This window comes from Dermochelys coriacea, chromosome 2 (assembly GCF_009764565.3).
Source record: "Dermochelys coriacea isolate rDerCor1 chromosome 2, rDerCor1.pri.v4, whole genome shotgun sequence".
Taxonomy (NCBI): Eukaryota; Metazoa; Chordata; order Testudines; family Dermochelyidae; genus Dermochelys; species Dermochelys coriacea.
The window spans coordinates 127,246,160-127,262,473 of record NC_050069.1 but is presented as its reverse complement, the minus strand read 5'-3'; positions in this window follow the sequence as shown (position 1 = coordinate 127,262,473).

Here is a 16,314-nt window from a genome sequence, read left to right as displayed (position 1 = left end):
TCTTCAAGAACAGAAAGATTGCATTTATATCACAGCACCTCTGTGCCTCTGGAATTTCTCATTCATACACCACCTTAGGTCACTTCATGTTTGTTTCACTGCATTGACACCAAGTCATCTAGTGGTGTAAGAATGAAGAGTATAAATAATTACATTTATTTATGAACATGTTTAGTTTATTTTATTAGTCTCTTAAGTGGTGTTGTCTCATCTTTCTACATTTGAAGAAATGTAATCTCTGGTTTGAAGAGAAGCAGCCTGATAATGGTGAGGCAAGTGGAAAGCTGTGACCACTACTGCTGACAAACAAGAACTTGACATCTTATGTATTTGTTACTTCAGTTTCCCTCTCCCTCTCACCCCCTTCCAGCTCGTTTGTCTCATCCACCTGTTATGCTTGAATAGGGAAATGGAGACTGGCCCAACTGATTAAAAGAGCTCTAACCTGGGAATTCAGGGGAGACTTTTGGGAAATGCTCAGGTACCCTCCATGCCTGATTCTAGTATTGATTGGGAGGAAAATCAAATAAAAGAGGATACAACAATGGAGAAAGGAATAACAGAGGGTAGGAGAATGGACAACAAGAGGGAAGATAGTGCTGGTGCCACTGAGAGTAACAAATACTGGCAGTAAAATGGCTGTACCAATCCAATGAGGAATCCGGGTGAAGCCGAGCAGAAACAACTAAGATGTTTGCATACCGCTGCAACGAGTTTGCATGTGTTTTTTTTAAATGGAGGAACTAGAACGATGAAGAAAGTGAAACCAGATATTATAGAGATAATGGAAACATGGTGGAATAGCAGTCATGACTGGAATAGAGATATTGAAGGGTAAGATTCAGGAAAGACAGACATAAAGGTAAAGGTGGTGGAGGAGCATTGTACATTAATAATGAGGTACACTTTAAAGAAATTAAAAGTGATGGAGTGAATAAAACAGAATCTATTTAGATCAAAAGCTCTTTGGGAAAGAAAGGTAACAGAGGCTCCACTGGGATAGTGGTTGGGGTCTGATACAGACACCCAGGACCCAATTTGGATATGGATAATGATCTTGTTAAATATTACTGGGAATTGTGTGATTATGGGTGATTTTAATTTCCCAGATATAAATTGGAGGACACGTGCAACTAATAATGGTAGGATCCAGATATTCCTGGATGTGGTAGCTGACAAATTTATTGATCAAATAGAATCATAGAATATCAGGGTTGGAAGGGACCTCAGGAGATCATCTAGTTCAAACCCCTGCTCAAAGCAGGACCAATCCCCAATTTTTGCCCCAGATCCCTAAATGGCTCCCTCAAGGATTGAACTCACAACCCTGGGTTTAGCAGGCCAATGCTCAAACCACTGAGCTATCCCTCCCCCAAAAGTAACCAAACCGACAAAAGGAGACTCCATTTTAGATTTACTGTTGGAAAGTACTGATGACCTCTTAGAAAAACTGGTTGTAGAGCTCAACCTTCATTCCAGTTGATCATTAATTAATTCAATTTAAACTAAATGGAAGAACAGAAAAAATAAATCTGCAATTAGTATACTTGATTTCAAAAGGGCAAACTTTAAGAGAATTATTTAGGGACGTGAACTCAACTGAAGAACCCAGGGATCTCAGTGGTAATTTCAGTGCAGAAATCTTGGAATTACTGTACGTCAAAGTTGCAGAAACCATCTGAGGCCTGCATCCCTGACATGGGAAAAACATACAGAGAATAGTGCAGACCAAACTGAGTGAACAAGCATCTCAAACAGGTTCCTAACAGAAAGCAGAAAGCTTGCAAGGAATGGAAAAAGGGATGGATCACCAAGGAAAGCTATCTCTTGGAGATCATAAAGTGTAGGGAAAATGTGAATTGCCAAAAGCCAAGAAGAATTTCACCTTACAAAGGGAATTAAAACCAATAGTAAAAGGTTTTTTATCCATATAAATAAAAAGAAAACAAGGAAAGAAGTAGGACTGCTAAATGGGATGGAGATTAAAGATAATCTAGATATGTCTCAACAACTACATGATTATTTTGCCTCAGTTTTTAATAAGGGTAGTGAGGAGCTTGGGGAGGCAATGGTGGGATGGCTAATGGAACAAAGATATGGAAGTAGAAATTACTACATCTGAGGTGGAAGCCAAACTCAAACAACTTAATGGGACCAAATTGGGAGGCACAGATAATCTCTGTAAAATAATATTTAAGCAATGGGCACATGAAATTGCCAGCCCAACAACAAGGATTTTTAATGAATCTGGGTTCATACACAAGACTGGAGAATTGCAAATATGATACCTATATTTAAGAAAAGGAATACAAGTGATCTGGGAAATTTCAGGCCTGTTAGGTTAAAGCTCAGTTGTATGCAAGATCTTAGAACAAATTTTGAAAGAGAGAGTTGTTAAGGACATAGAGGTGTAACCATTAATTGGGATAAAATACAACATGGTTTTACAGAAGGTAGATCTCATGGCAGACCAACATGATCTCTTTCTTTGAGAAGATAACCAATTTTATGGAAAAAGGTAATCCAGTAGTTGTAATCTACCTGGATTTCAGTAAAGGATTTTACACATTTCCACATGGACATCATTACTTAAATTGGAGAAGATGGGAATTAATACAAGAATAAAAAGGTGGATAAGGAACTGGCTCAAGGGAAGATGACAATGGGTCATGCTGAAAGGTGAACTGTAAGGCTGGAGGGAGGATACTAATGGATCACTCTTGTGACCAATCATATTTAACATTTTCACTAATGACCTTAGCACAAAATGTGGGAGTATGCTAATAAAATTTGCAGATAATGCAAAGTTGGAATGTATTGCCAATATGGAGGAGGACCAGAACATCATACAAGAAGATTTGAATGGCCTTGAATACTGGAGTAATGGGAACTGGATGAAATGTAATAGTGCAAAGTGAAAAGTCATGCACTTAGGGACTAAAATCAAAATTTTTTGCTATAAACTAGTGACTTATCAGTTGGAAGCAACAGAGGAAGAGAAAGACCTGGATATATTGGCTGATCACAGGATAACTGTGAGTCAGACATGTGATGTGGCCCTGAAAAAAAGCGAATCCAATCCTAGTACACATTAGGAGAGATTTCCAGTAGAGATAGGGAAGTATTATTACCCTTCTACAAGACATTGGAAAGATCTCATCTGGACTAAGGTGTGCAATTCTGGTCTCCCATGTTTAAGAAAGATTAATTTAAGCTAGAACAGGTGCAGAGAAGGGCTACTAGGATGACCAGAGAAATGGAGAACTTGTCTGAGGGGAGACTTAAGGATCTTGGCTTGACAAGCCTAACAGAATGAAGGCTGAGGGGAAGAATGATTTATCTCTATAAATACATCAGAGAAATAAATACCAGAGAGGGAGATGAGTTATTTAAGTTAAGGGCCAATGTGGACACAAGAACAAATGGATACAAACTGGTCATCAGTAAGTCTAGTCTTGAAATTTGATGAAGGTTTCTAACCACAAAAGGAATGAAGTTTTGGAACAGCCTGCCATGGAGAGTAGAGGGGTAAAAACCCAACTTGTTTCAAGACTGAGATTGATAGTGAAGGTATTGGTGTTTATGGTGATGGTGATTATGAAGATGATGTTATGATAAGATTGCCAGCATTGGCATACGGTTCATCCATGACTGCTGTTAAAATGGGTGGAATGCATGGAGACAAGACACTAACACTAGTTTGGGAGCGCTCTAAGTTACTACAGAGAATTCTTTCCCAGTTTGATGGCTGATGAGTCTCATCCATATGCTCAGGGTCTAACTGAGCACCGTATTTGGGGTCAGGAAGGAATTTTCCCCCAGGTCAGATTGGCAGAGACCCTGGGCAGTTTTCATCTTCCTCTGTAGCATGGGTCACTTGCTGGTTTGAACAAGAGTAAACGTAGATGTTCTATAATCTGAAGTCTTTAAATCAAGATTTGAGGACTTCAATAACTCAGCCAGAGCTTATGGGCACATTGTCAGGGTGGGTGGGTCAGGTTCTGTGGCCTGTGATGTGCAGGAGATCAGACTAGATGATCATGATGGTCCTTTCTGGCCTTAAAGTCCAAGTCTAATTTCTTGTGAACTATTAAAATCCAGGACATGGTAGTTTTTTTGCTTTTATTGACAAGGACCAGATTTGAACCAGTGTACAGCTCTGAATCCCTGACCAGAATAATCACCAACTAATGAAAAGAGGTTTAGTATAAGCAGTGGTAAAAGAAATCTAACTACTTGAGACAGTTTCTTCCTCCCAGGGGGAAAAAGAGCCATCAGGAGAGACCTTGTGAAGAGTATTCCACAATTTTTTTCAGTGTGGAGAAGAAGGTTCTTCTGGCCCACTTCCCTCACATTGAGATGAGCACAGATCTCTACCCCCCAGAATTCATGGATCATCCACAGGAGGCCAGATGAGTTCACGGCCTCCCTACCTCACCACTTGCTCCCACGTCGTACAGCTCCACTGAGAAATGCCAAGCTACTCCTGGTACTCCTCTTTCCTCCCATCTAGTAGGAACTCACTCAATATTTTGGGAATCACAACACTGAAGGCTAGAACCAATGGAGAATATTATGAAGGCAAAAGGCCTAAGGATAGTAGTGTCCCTGATGATTTTGAGTGGGAAGAAATATAGGAAAGATTATATGCTTGCTTATCCTCTCTCTCTAGAATTACTCCACTGTTGTATGGACACACTATCACTTTACAAACATGAACTGATGTATTGCAAAAAAGAAAAGGAGTACTTGTGGCACCTTAGAGACAAACAAATTTATTTGAGCATAAGCTTTCGTGAGCTACAGCTCACTTGCAGTCTTCCTGCTTTTGCAGAAAGACAACTGTAGTGCTTCTGCTGTTGCACAAATCTTTGCCAAACAGTAATAGTGACAAGAGACCGGTCTGTGGCGGTACTCAGAATGCTGTGTGCAGAAGAGACTGAAAAGAGTTACATGATTAATTTCTCTCTCTCTCTCCTTTAAGGGGAAATAATGCCATGCACAGGAAGGACACTAGTAGAAAGCTAGAACAGGACCAAGCTATATTAACTTCCGTACACATTCTCAGTAGGTTTAGGAGGGACAAAGTATTTTTCTCTAAGCCCTTTCACCAGCTTTCCTCCATTTTCCCTATAGCCCGATCTTTAGATTATGTATTAATTATATTGATTACTTAAAAAGCCCCAGTTATCACTTTAAGGGTTGACAGGTTCTTGCCCCAAGATCAGGCCCAGTATTATTTCAATTATTGCATAGTTGGGAACCCCGATGTGTACAGTTGCAACACTCACACTATAGGAACTCTTTTATATTTATAAATATAGTTTATTAATACATTTATCACAGTCACAAACACCCCAACTCAGTAAGTAGATATAGATACTACAGAATATACATCTGCACATCCATATACTCACACCATCTCCTGTAGAACAACCTTAAGCGTTAGCCATCATCTTCCTCATTACCATCACCTTCCCCATCATCACCAGTGGCCATCATTCTGGCATCTCCCAAGGACTTCATCTCTCTCTCCCACTGCCCCTTGGCTGGGATGCCACTTTTATAATATTTACGCTAACGCAGTTGTGTTGGATGCATATTCAGCAGGGAATTTTTCCCTTTTTCCTTATTTGTATTCCCTTACCTTACTAATGTTGGAGTGTCTTTTTTCCTATAGGTTAGTATATCAATCATATCAACTTATTTTCATATACATCAATTTGTTACCATGGCACTTTTATGGTTAGGTATCACATTTGTTATTTCTGTCCTGACCTGACCTCGGTTCTTTCCAAGCTCTGGTGTACCTGTTAAGTTTAAAATGGTATGACCTTAGGAAGCCCCCTATGCCAACCTATTTCAATGCATCCTCTATGTTAAAGGTCACAGCCATATATGGACCTTATACTTTAGCTCATCACCATTTATCCAGGTGAAAGGTCCCAAACATATATATGCTAACTTTGCCCTAGCTCAACATACAGGATGTGGCCTGTAGGTCCCTTTTGTTACAGCCAAAATATACCCTCAGATATTAATCTATACAACTACTATAAAAAAACAATCAAACCCATCAGAAAATAAGAAAAGATATATAGGCAAACAAGCAGGCTAGTCTTAGATGTTTCTCATGGATCTGTTATGTGTATCAGTTCATTGCCAAGACACTTCTGTGGTTGATTCATGTACCTGTGGTCAGAACTTCCCCTTAAAACTCTATTTTCAGCTCCCCAAATACTTGGGGTTCTACGTTGGGCTGTTTATCTGTGCAAAGTTTATCTGTTCAAAGTTCATAGGATTCTTCTGATTCACTCCAGTACTGCTTCAAACAGCTGGGGTATAGCACAGAAAGCCAGTTTGTTAACAAAAAAGGAAGGGATTAGAGTACAGGCAAAGATTCAAAACTCCAGAATGCCTTCTAATTAGCTCATTATGCCTTGGCTACCTTTTATGGTATTGTTTAAACAAAGATGCAGAAAATGCTCTCATTCTCCATGTAGCAGTGAGCCATGTCCATGACAGATACTGGAATCATCAGTATTGCATAGGTGCTGGAACTGGGGGTGCTGTCGCACCTCCTGATTTGAAATAGTTTCCATTATATACAGGGTTTATAGTTTGGTTCAATGGTCTCAACACCCCCATTTTACAAATTGTTCCTGCCCTCCCGCCCCCGCAGTATTGTAGACATTTCATACAATTAAGGGCTATCTAAAGACCTCACTGTTTTTTGGAAGGATGTCTGCATGTAACACTGTGGTCATTGCCAGACACCAAAGAGATATTAAGTCACTTTATTTTTGTAAGGTCAAACCTCCTGAAAAAGTGCTTCCATCTGGTACCATGTCTGCCTTATTCATTAGTTGTATACCAAAGCTGCTGCTGGCATCCTTAACTTGACAAATAAAACCTCTTAAGTCATCAAAGCCTCACATTTACCTTCTGGTGTGTGTCTCTCTGTGTGTACACACAAAACAGAGATTAGCAGCAGCACCATCACTATTTTTGGTTTAAAGGTGGAAAAGTAGGTTGACCACAAAGCATATTCATATTTACTTTCAAAGGTTCTGATATGCTTTGCCTTAGTAAGGGATCACCATTTTAGACATCTGAATAGCCCTGCACTGAAAGAGTGATTAGACATTAGCCTGATTTTGCCATTTGCTCTAATTTAGATTTATGAGTATGCCAGTTTAAGGAATGAATCCCTCTCATCAGACATAGAAGTATTAGTTTCCTTTTTCCTCAATAATAAGATGTTTCATTCACTGGCAAAATTCCCAGTCCAACAATATGATGGAAATAAATTATGTACATTTGCATGGAACTTCTGTGGATTCTTAATTAAGAAATGGTAACCATCATCCAAGGTGATGCGTTTTATTTGGTGAGAAATTGAACAAATCCATTAACCCCTATCAGTTCCAAGATTTAGCAGGAGGGATGAATTTATGATTGCTGTTAATTTTTTAAAAAGGGTTTTTTTTAAAAAACCTTTCACCTCAGGATATTGATTAAAAGCAAATAGTGCATAAATTCTGCTTGCTTCACAGGTACAACTGATATTTTGACAACTTTAGTAGAGCATATTTAAGATTTTTTAAAAAATAAGTGTAAGATAGCATTTCTTTACAATAGCAGAGAAACAGATTTCCTGTCAGTGCAAAGGGTAAAAGCATTGTATCCTTGTGTAATCATGCTTATGCTGTACAGAGAATTAATTTAAGAAAGTCTACTTGAGGTCCCTATGAACATAACCTCTGACAGCAGATACTAAAAAAAAAGGCAAACACAATTTTACTATGAGATATTGCAGGGGTGTAGATAGAAAAATGCTCCAAAATACACTTCAGGTAGAGCATAAAAATATTTTACCCAGCTATGCAGTACTAGAGAGGAGGATTCAGTCCCCCTGTCCTAAACTTTCCTTTATTTTTGCATTCATTGCAAGGAAATGAATCAGCTGCATCTTAATGAAATTCTCAAGTCGTGAATAGGGAAGAACTTAGGCATCTACTAGATTTCTCATAGTCTATATACATCAGGAGAGAGCTTAGTGTGGGAAATACAAGCAGCCTGACAACATATGTGTGAAGAAAATGCCCACTTACAGTACTTCATATTAAAAGTTTCTTTTGCTTCTAAACGTTCCTATGCACCCTTCATTCTTAATTAGTATTCTAAGATTAAAGGACTGAAGGTGAGTGGCCTGCAAAAACAATGGAGTAAAGATGTTCAATTCAATATTATTAATGCAAATTAGTGGGAAATTAAAGAGGAGGAACACAAAAAGATTAAGGGGCTGGAGAGGCAAACTAATGAAGAAAAAGCTAAGTATAAAACATTGCTAAATGATGGCTAAGGCTGGGAAATGGTAACTGCCTAAGTATTTGAAATTTGAAAATGTCAAATGAGGAGATGGATTTGTTTTAGGGAATATGCAAGGATGTGTAATTAGTAGTAATATGATGGGATTAAGAAAGAAGTAAAATTAGACTAAATGTCCAGGCAAAACTTCCTGATGGTGAGATAGATCTATGAGACTGGGAAAGTCCTTCTGAAGGAAGTGGTGGAAAACCCATTCTTCAGGCTTTTTAAAACTACACTGGATAAAGAAACGATCTGGCCTTCTCAGGGAATAATCTATGACCTAATATATGTCTTCCATCTGTAATTTCTATTATTCATTTCTTGGGCGCAAGCAATTATGTATTTTTTCACAAATATTCATTCCATCCCCTTTTCAAAAGTGATTTAGACATTAAGGAGCCTTTGAATGAAACTTTGGTTCATGTGCTATTTAGGGTATGTTCACAGTATTATTTAAGCCCAAGAAGTAAGGGTCTTACTGTTAACAAATCAACACATCTTTGTAAAAATATATAAGTAGCTCATAAAAATTTAATGTTAAATGCTTGTTTTATTGTTGTTTATGCTTCCTGGTCTCCATTTTGAATTCCATGTGGTGGTGGGCATGACATCAAAGTACTAGAGTGTATGCTGCCATTGGTGGTTATACACTACTGCCCACGCCTTGTGATAAAAATTCCATTGGATCGCAAACAAGAAATCCCTCCCATACATATGTTAGTAAAATACATGGAGCCCAACACTTGTCAGGCCATAGGACTACTTCTGCCTCTTCTGTTTCTATTCCTGGTTCTGCAGTGGGCTGATCCTTGGTGGGATGGAGATGGGATCATCCAACAACTCCTCCAAGTAGGGGTCAGGAGATGCTGCAGCTGCTCCAGCAGTAAATCTTCCTCAGGGACTGGTGTGAGAAGTGGGTGCCTGTGGGCTTCCTGCCCATTTTATACTTTGGAGGTCAGAAAGTCATCATTCTGGCTGACCAGGTGTGACAGACTGTATCCCTATATTAATCTTTTTGACTAGATCATGATACATTGTGTACAAGTATGCCTTATGAAGTATCATTTGAAAACTCATACTCTGCCGAACATTATTAACCTGGTAAAATATGTTTGGCAACATTGCATGTAAAGTTATAAGATTCTACTGTATAACATTGCTGTGACATGTTCCAAGGTTAAAAAAAACAGCCCAAACCAGTTCCTCTGGGACAAAAAGCTAGTCAGCTTTTCAGAAAGGTGTCAGCAGAGTGAATTGTACAATCACCTAGTTAAACAACCATTCTTTGGCAGGAAAAAGGATGTAAGCAATAATTTTACATATTGACAATAGAACAACTGGAAGTTCCCAGGTAGACAGACTGGCTGCCACTTGAATCCCAGCTGGTGATAATCCTCAGAGAGAGGAGAATGGTATAAGAATTGAGAACACGGACAACACAGATTACTTCTCTCCACTTCTTTCTGCTCATGGCTGTAAAAAGCTTATGATGAGAGAAACCTTTTGCTTTTAAGTTCAGTTAGCTTGTTAAATTAGGTATTAGTTAGCATATTATCTTTTTATTTTCTTTGTAACCAATTCTGACTTCTATGCCTCATTACTTGTAATCACTTAAAATCAATCTTTCTGTAGTTAATAAATTTGTTTTATTGTTTTATCTAAACTATTGTGTGTTTTGATTGAAGGGTTGGAAACCTTCACTTGAGATAAAAAATGTTATGCATATACTTTTCCACTGATTAAATGACTGACCTTATATGAGCTTGCATTGTCTAGTGGAGAGCTGGGCAGTACAAGACACATATTTCTGTGGAAGATCTGGGATTGGGAATTTGCTCGTGTCACCCTGTATATAATTTATGAGTGAGTGTCCAGAGTATTCATGTAATTCGGTTGGGAGTGGTTTTGCATGCTAGAGGCTGTGTGAGAGCAGGACTGGGAGTGGTGGTTCTCACAGAAAAGCAGTATAAAAATCACTCCAGAGTGAATAATTGAGGGGGCACAGCTGTTAACTGTCCAGATTTTACCCTGGAGAATGTCACACCAGGCTATCGTAAACTGTTGGAGGTTCAGTGCTCAGCACAGCACCAGTCAAAGTCCTCATATGAGAGAGGCAGGATGATGGGGAGCTCCTTGCAGTGCAGTTCTTATCCCTGACATTTTGTTAGTCACTCTTGAGCTTCTTAATCCACTCCTGCACCAGTCCATTGAATCCTGGTGCTGTCAGCTTGTCTTATTTCTTGGTACACATGGTCATTTCTGATGCTCTTATGTCTTTCTTGCCTTACACCACAGATTTACCAGAATCTGACTGTGGTCCCCTAACCAGATAGCAGCACACTTGGCAAAGGCCTTCTTGGTGGCCATAGCTAGGACAGGAGTTGGTTCATTCTATTTGCTGATCAGCCATTAGAATAAAATGCAAGGATTAAATGTTGACCAGTTGTACTTAAACCAGGAGGTTGCTTCCATTTCTTGATTGGCTAATCTTAGGCTAGAAAAGATAGGAACACTTGCCCATGGGACTCTGGGATAGTGCTGGTGGACTCTCAGGACGTGAGGTGTGTTCACACTGCAAAATTATGGACAGTGGACATGAGTCCCAGCCCCCATGCCAGGTCCTAGGATCTGGGTCCAGAGGGCTTATTGGCCTGCTCAGACTGATTTGTATGTAGAGGGAAGGGAGGGGCTGGGCTTGAGTCTGAGTCTGAGTTTGGGGGTACGTTGCATGGTAGACATATCCTGAAGCATCCTTGAAAATTGTACTTAAGGTCTTTCATCTAATAGTTTAACATCAGATATCCTTACTCTTGTCCTGCTGATGATTTTTCATTTGTGCATTAAACTGCATCATCATAACTTTGCTTTTATTGAAAAATGTCAATAACATATTTTTTAAACAAAGAAAGAAAGCCCAGGCTGAGTTTCAAGTGAATCTTTGCTCATAGATGGTTTCATGGGGTCAAAGATGTTCAGAACATGGAAAAACCTGATTTTTACTAGAAACTGAGCATAATATAACAGTTGCAAGTGAGTTTTGCTAAAAGTAAAATTGAAATTTAGAGATGGTAAATTTCTAGATGGTCTCCCCAACTACTCCCCTTCCCCCTCCCAAAAAAAAAAAAGATTTATGCAAACATCTAGGCAGCAAAACTACTGGAATTCTTGCAGCTACAATATAGCTATCACCTAATAGCATAGAGAGGAGTCAGTACAAAGTAAACCTTTAAATGTAAGGCCAGGTCCACTCTACAGACTTATATCAGTATAACTCGGTCACTCAGGAGTGTGAAAAATACATACCTCCGAACAACGTATTATAGTAACCTAAGAACCCATGTAGACAGTGCTATGGGAGAATCTCTCCTGTTGGCATAGTAGCATCTTCACTATACATGAAGACAAGCAGTTAGAATTACTCCCTTTGACAACAGAGTGTGTGGTATAGAGAGCAGAATAAGATTATAGAAAGCACAGGATTAAGGTAGTTTCAAAACTAATACTTTTTTAGGTGTTACGAAAGCATTTTGTTTCTTTCTTTCACCAGCTTTGTTTCTTTTATATGGACCCAATATTGCTCCCTTTGAAGCCAATGGAAATTTTGTCATTGACTTTCATGAGGTTATGATTGACCCTATAAGATTCCTTAGGGTAAAGTCCTGTAGAATTTAACAGAAATGAACATACAGTTTGACAGAAATTATTCTAAAAACATAGAATGGAAATTGTTAAAAACTGAGATCCTCTCTAAAACTCTTTTGAACCATTCTATAGCATGAATGTAATTTTCTATTTGGTTTTTCATTTATGAAAGAATCATAACACATACTTACATCCTCAAACTTTACTAGTAAAAAAAAAAGGATAATTTTCTTTTGACAGGAGAAAGGAAAAAGTTGAAATTCATTAGAAATGTTTCAGAGTAGCAGCCGTGTTAGTCTGTATTCACAAAAAGAAAAGGAGTACTTGTGGCACCTTAGAGACTAACACATTTATTTGAGCATAAGCTTTCGTGAGCTACAGCTCACTGATGAAGTGAGCTGTAGCTCACGAAAGCTTATGCTCAAATAAATTTGTTAGTCTCTAAGGTGCCACAAGTACTTCTTTTCTTATTAGAAATGCTGTGAATGTCTCCATTTTCTTGGGGCTCCATTATTCTATCATATTTCCTTGAATAGGTAATTCAACAGCTAGACACAGAAAATCGAAGAAATGAGCATGTAGGGTGCCCACATGTGGCATACTGTAAAATGTGAACATTTTACATAGAAATCTTTAGACATTTTATACCCTTTCATGTTTATAATTCTTTTGTACTCAAAAGTTCTTATTCCTGCACGGATGTAGCTGCAGCATTTTTATGAAGATGCTCTAAGGCAACGGGAAAGAGTTCTCCCATTGCTGTAGTTAATCCACCTCCCCAAGAGGTGGTAGCTATGTCAGCAGGAGACGCTCTCTGGCTCACATAGCACTGTCTACACAGTGGGCTTAGGTCGGTATAACTAAGTTGCTTAGGGGTATGGATTTTTCACACCTGTGAATGATGTAGTTATACCTCTATAAGTCTGTACTAGACCAGATCTCAGGGTATGACCCAGGCCAGCGACAGGTGTTTTATTGCAGTGTTGAACATACCCAGAGTGTCACAACTAAATACAGGGTGGAACAGATTGTTTAGCATAACTAGTTAACACACATTCTAAGGGACCATTCAAGGTGAAGTTGACAATTAATATCTTTGCAGTCAAAGGACTGAATAGTCATAGAGTATGTGTTAACTACTTATGTTAAACAATCTGTTCTACTGTGTATTTAGTCACGACTCTGTGAGGCCTGGTCTACATTAGGAAATTAATTCTATATAACTATGTTGCTCAGGGGTGTGAAAAATCCCCACCCCTGAGTGACACAGTTAAACTGACCTAACCCTAGATGTAGACAGTGCTCCCAGGGATCTACGTATTGTCCGTGAGTGAAGTGGAGTGTCTATACTGATGGAAACAGCCCTCTCATCAACGTAGTCTTCAATGAAGCACTACAACAGTACCGTTACAGTGGTGCAGCTGCACCATTGCAGCATTTTATGACAAGCGCTGAGTACTTTTCCCGGACTGAAGATGAGCTCTGTATAGCTCAAAAGCTTGTCTGTTTCACCGACAGAAGTTGGTCCAACAAAAGATATTGCCTCACCCACCCTGTCTCTCTAATTTCCTAGGACAACACTGCAATAACAGAAGTTAACCCAACATTTTCAAACCACAAAGTTTTGGATTTGAGATATGGAAGAAGATCTGGATGCATTTCTAATTTTATGTGAATGAGTTTACCCCATCCTATGCCAACATGATTAAACAACTGCAGTCCTTATATATAGTAATAAAGCTTCCATTTATGTTTGAACCTTTTATTACTACTGATATTATACAATTTTAAATCTTCTTTTCTCAGACCATCAAAAAAGACTTTACAAAGATGAGTAATGAGTATTATATCCAGGGTGGGCCAGTTCTAGGGGCGAGTGTTCAGAGCAGTCCTAATTAGTTGGCTGTTTTTGTTTTTTCTTGGTCAAGGGACATTGAAAAAATGTTCTGCCTTGGGCTGGCAAACAGCAGTAGGCCTAACTTGACATAAGTAACTTGCCTCATTTCTTAGTGGGCATGATTGGGAAGGTGAATGGAAGATTAAGTTGTCATAACAAGCAGTATGTTGGAGTCAGGATGCCTAGCTAAAATCAGGAGGAACATCCTGGTATGAGTGTGTTTAAAAAAAAAAGTGAGGGGGACATGTACAATAAACTAGAGGTCAGATTATGCATGAACAAAACATGTACAGAGCATGCTGTACAGGGACTGGTTCCTACAAAGTAACCAAAGCCAATCCCAAATCATGTGATGTAATGAATTGTAAATGCAGTATAAATGTATATAAAGGAAGAGGTTTGCTGTGTAACTTTGGATGTGTGGTACACCCTATATCCACCCCCATGCTTGAGTCTGATCAAGTCAGCATAGTTTTGCTGTAAGCCAAATTAAAGTACCTGAAGGGAGGAAATCTGGAGTTGAACTGAGTTCTTGGGAAACTGAGTAGAAAAAGGTCTTGGAGGGAATCACAACAACAGTTAAGGCCACTCCTGATTGTAACTACATTACAGATAGGGAAACAGAGTCAGAAACTCAGAGAAAGGGCCTGATCCAACTCTCATTGAAGAATTCACTGATAATTGGGTCAGGCCCTGTGTGATTTGTCCATCACACTAAAAGTCAGAGGCAGAGCATGGTTGAGAATTCAGGTCTCCTGACTGCCATTCACACGTTCAGGAACCAAGAAGTGGTTCGGAAATATTTAGAAAAGGTGGACGAGCACAAGTTTATGGGGCCTGATGTGCTGCATCCGAGGAATTGGCGGATGTGATTGCAGAGCCATTGATCATTATCTTTGAAAACTCATGATGATCGGGGGAAGTCCCAGATGACTGGAAAAAGGCTAATGTAGTGCCCATCTTTTAAAAAGAGAAGAAGGAGGATCCGGGGAACTACAGGCCAGTCAGCCTCACCTCAGTCCCTGGAAAAATCATGGAGCAGGTCCTCAAGGAATCAATTCTGAAGCACTTAGAGGAGAGGAAAGTGATCAGGAACAGTCAGCATGGATTCACCATGGACAAGTCATGTCTGACTAACCTAATTGCCTTCTATGATGAGATAACTGGCTCTGTGGATGAGGGGAAAGCAGTGGATGTGTTACTCCTTGACTTTAATAAAGTTTTATTACAGTCTCCCACAGTATTCCTGCCAGCAAATTAAAGAAGTATGGGCTGGATGAATGGACTATAAGGTGGATAGAAAGCTGGCTAGATCATTGGGCTCAATGGATAATGTTCAATGGCTCCATGTCTAGTTGGCAGCCGGTATCAAGTGGAGTGCCCCAAGGGTCAGTTCTGGGGCCAGTTTTGTTCAGTATCTTCATTAACAATCTGGAGGATGGCGTGGATTGCACCCTCAGCAAGTTTGCAGATGACACTAAACTGAGAGGAGTAGTAGATATGCTGGTAGGTAGGGATAGGATACAGTGGGCCCTAGACAAATTAGAGGATTGGGCCAAAAGAAATCTGATGAGGTTCAACAAGGACAAGTGCAGAGTCCTGCACTTAGGACGGAAGAATCCCATGCACCACTACAGACTAGGGACCGAATGGCTAGGCAGCAGTTCTGCAGAAAAGGACCTAGGGGTTACAGTGTATGAGAAGCTGGATATGAGTCAACAGTGTGCCCTTGTTGCCAAGAAGGCTAATGGTATTTTGGGCTGTATAAGTAGGAGCATTGCCAGCAGATTGAGGGATGTGATCATTCCCCTCTATTTGACATTGGTGAGGCCTCATCTGGAGTACTGTGTCCAGTTTTGGGCTCCACACTACAAGAAGGATGTGGAAAAATTGGAAAGAGTCCAGCAAAGGACAACAAAAATGATTAGGGAGTTGGAGCACATGATTTATGAGGAGAGGCTGAGGGAACTGGGATTATTTAGTCTGCAGAAGAGAAGAATGAGGGGGGATTTGATAGCTGCTTTCAACTACCTGAAAGGGGGTTCCAAAGAGGATGGATCTAGACTGTTCTCAGTGGTACCGATGACAGAAAGAGGAGTAATGGTCTCAAGTTGCAGTGGGGAGGTTTAGGTTGGATATTAGAAAAATCCTTTTCACTAGGAGGGTGGTGAAGCAGTGGAATGGGTTACCTACGAAGGTGGTATGATAGAGAGGATTTGGAGTAGATAATGTAAAAGGTCACTCTAACCACTGGCAGCTTTAGGCACAACCTGAATATGTAGATAGGAAGGCTATTATATTTGAGGGAACACCTGAAGCTTAGCTCAAACAGTGCTGCTTCAACTTTGTGCCAGTATCTTCCAATATCATCTCATTGGTACACTATAATCCCTTCTATTTGT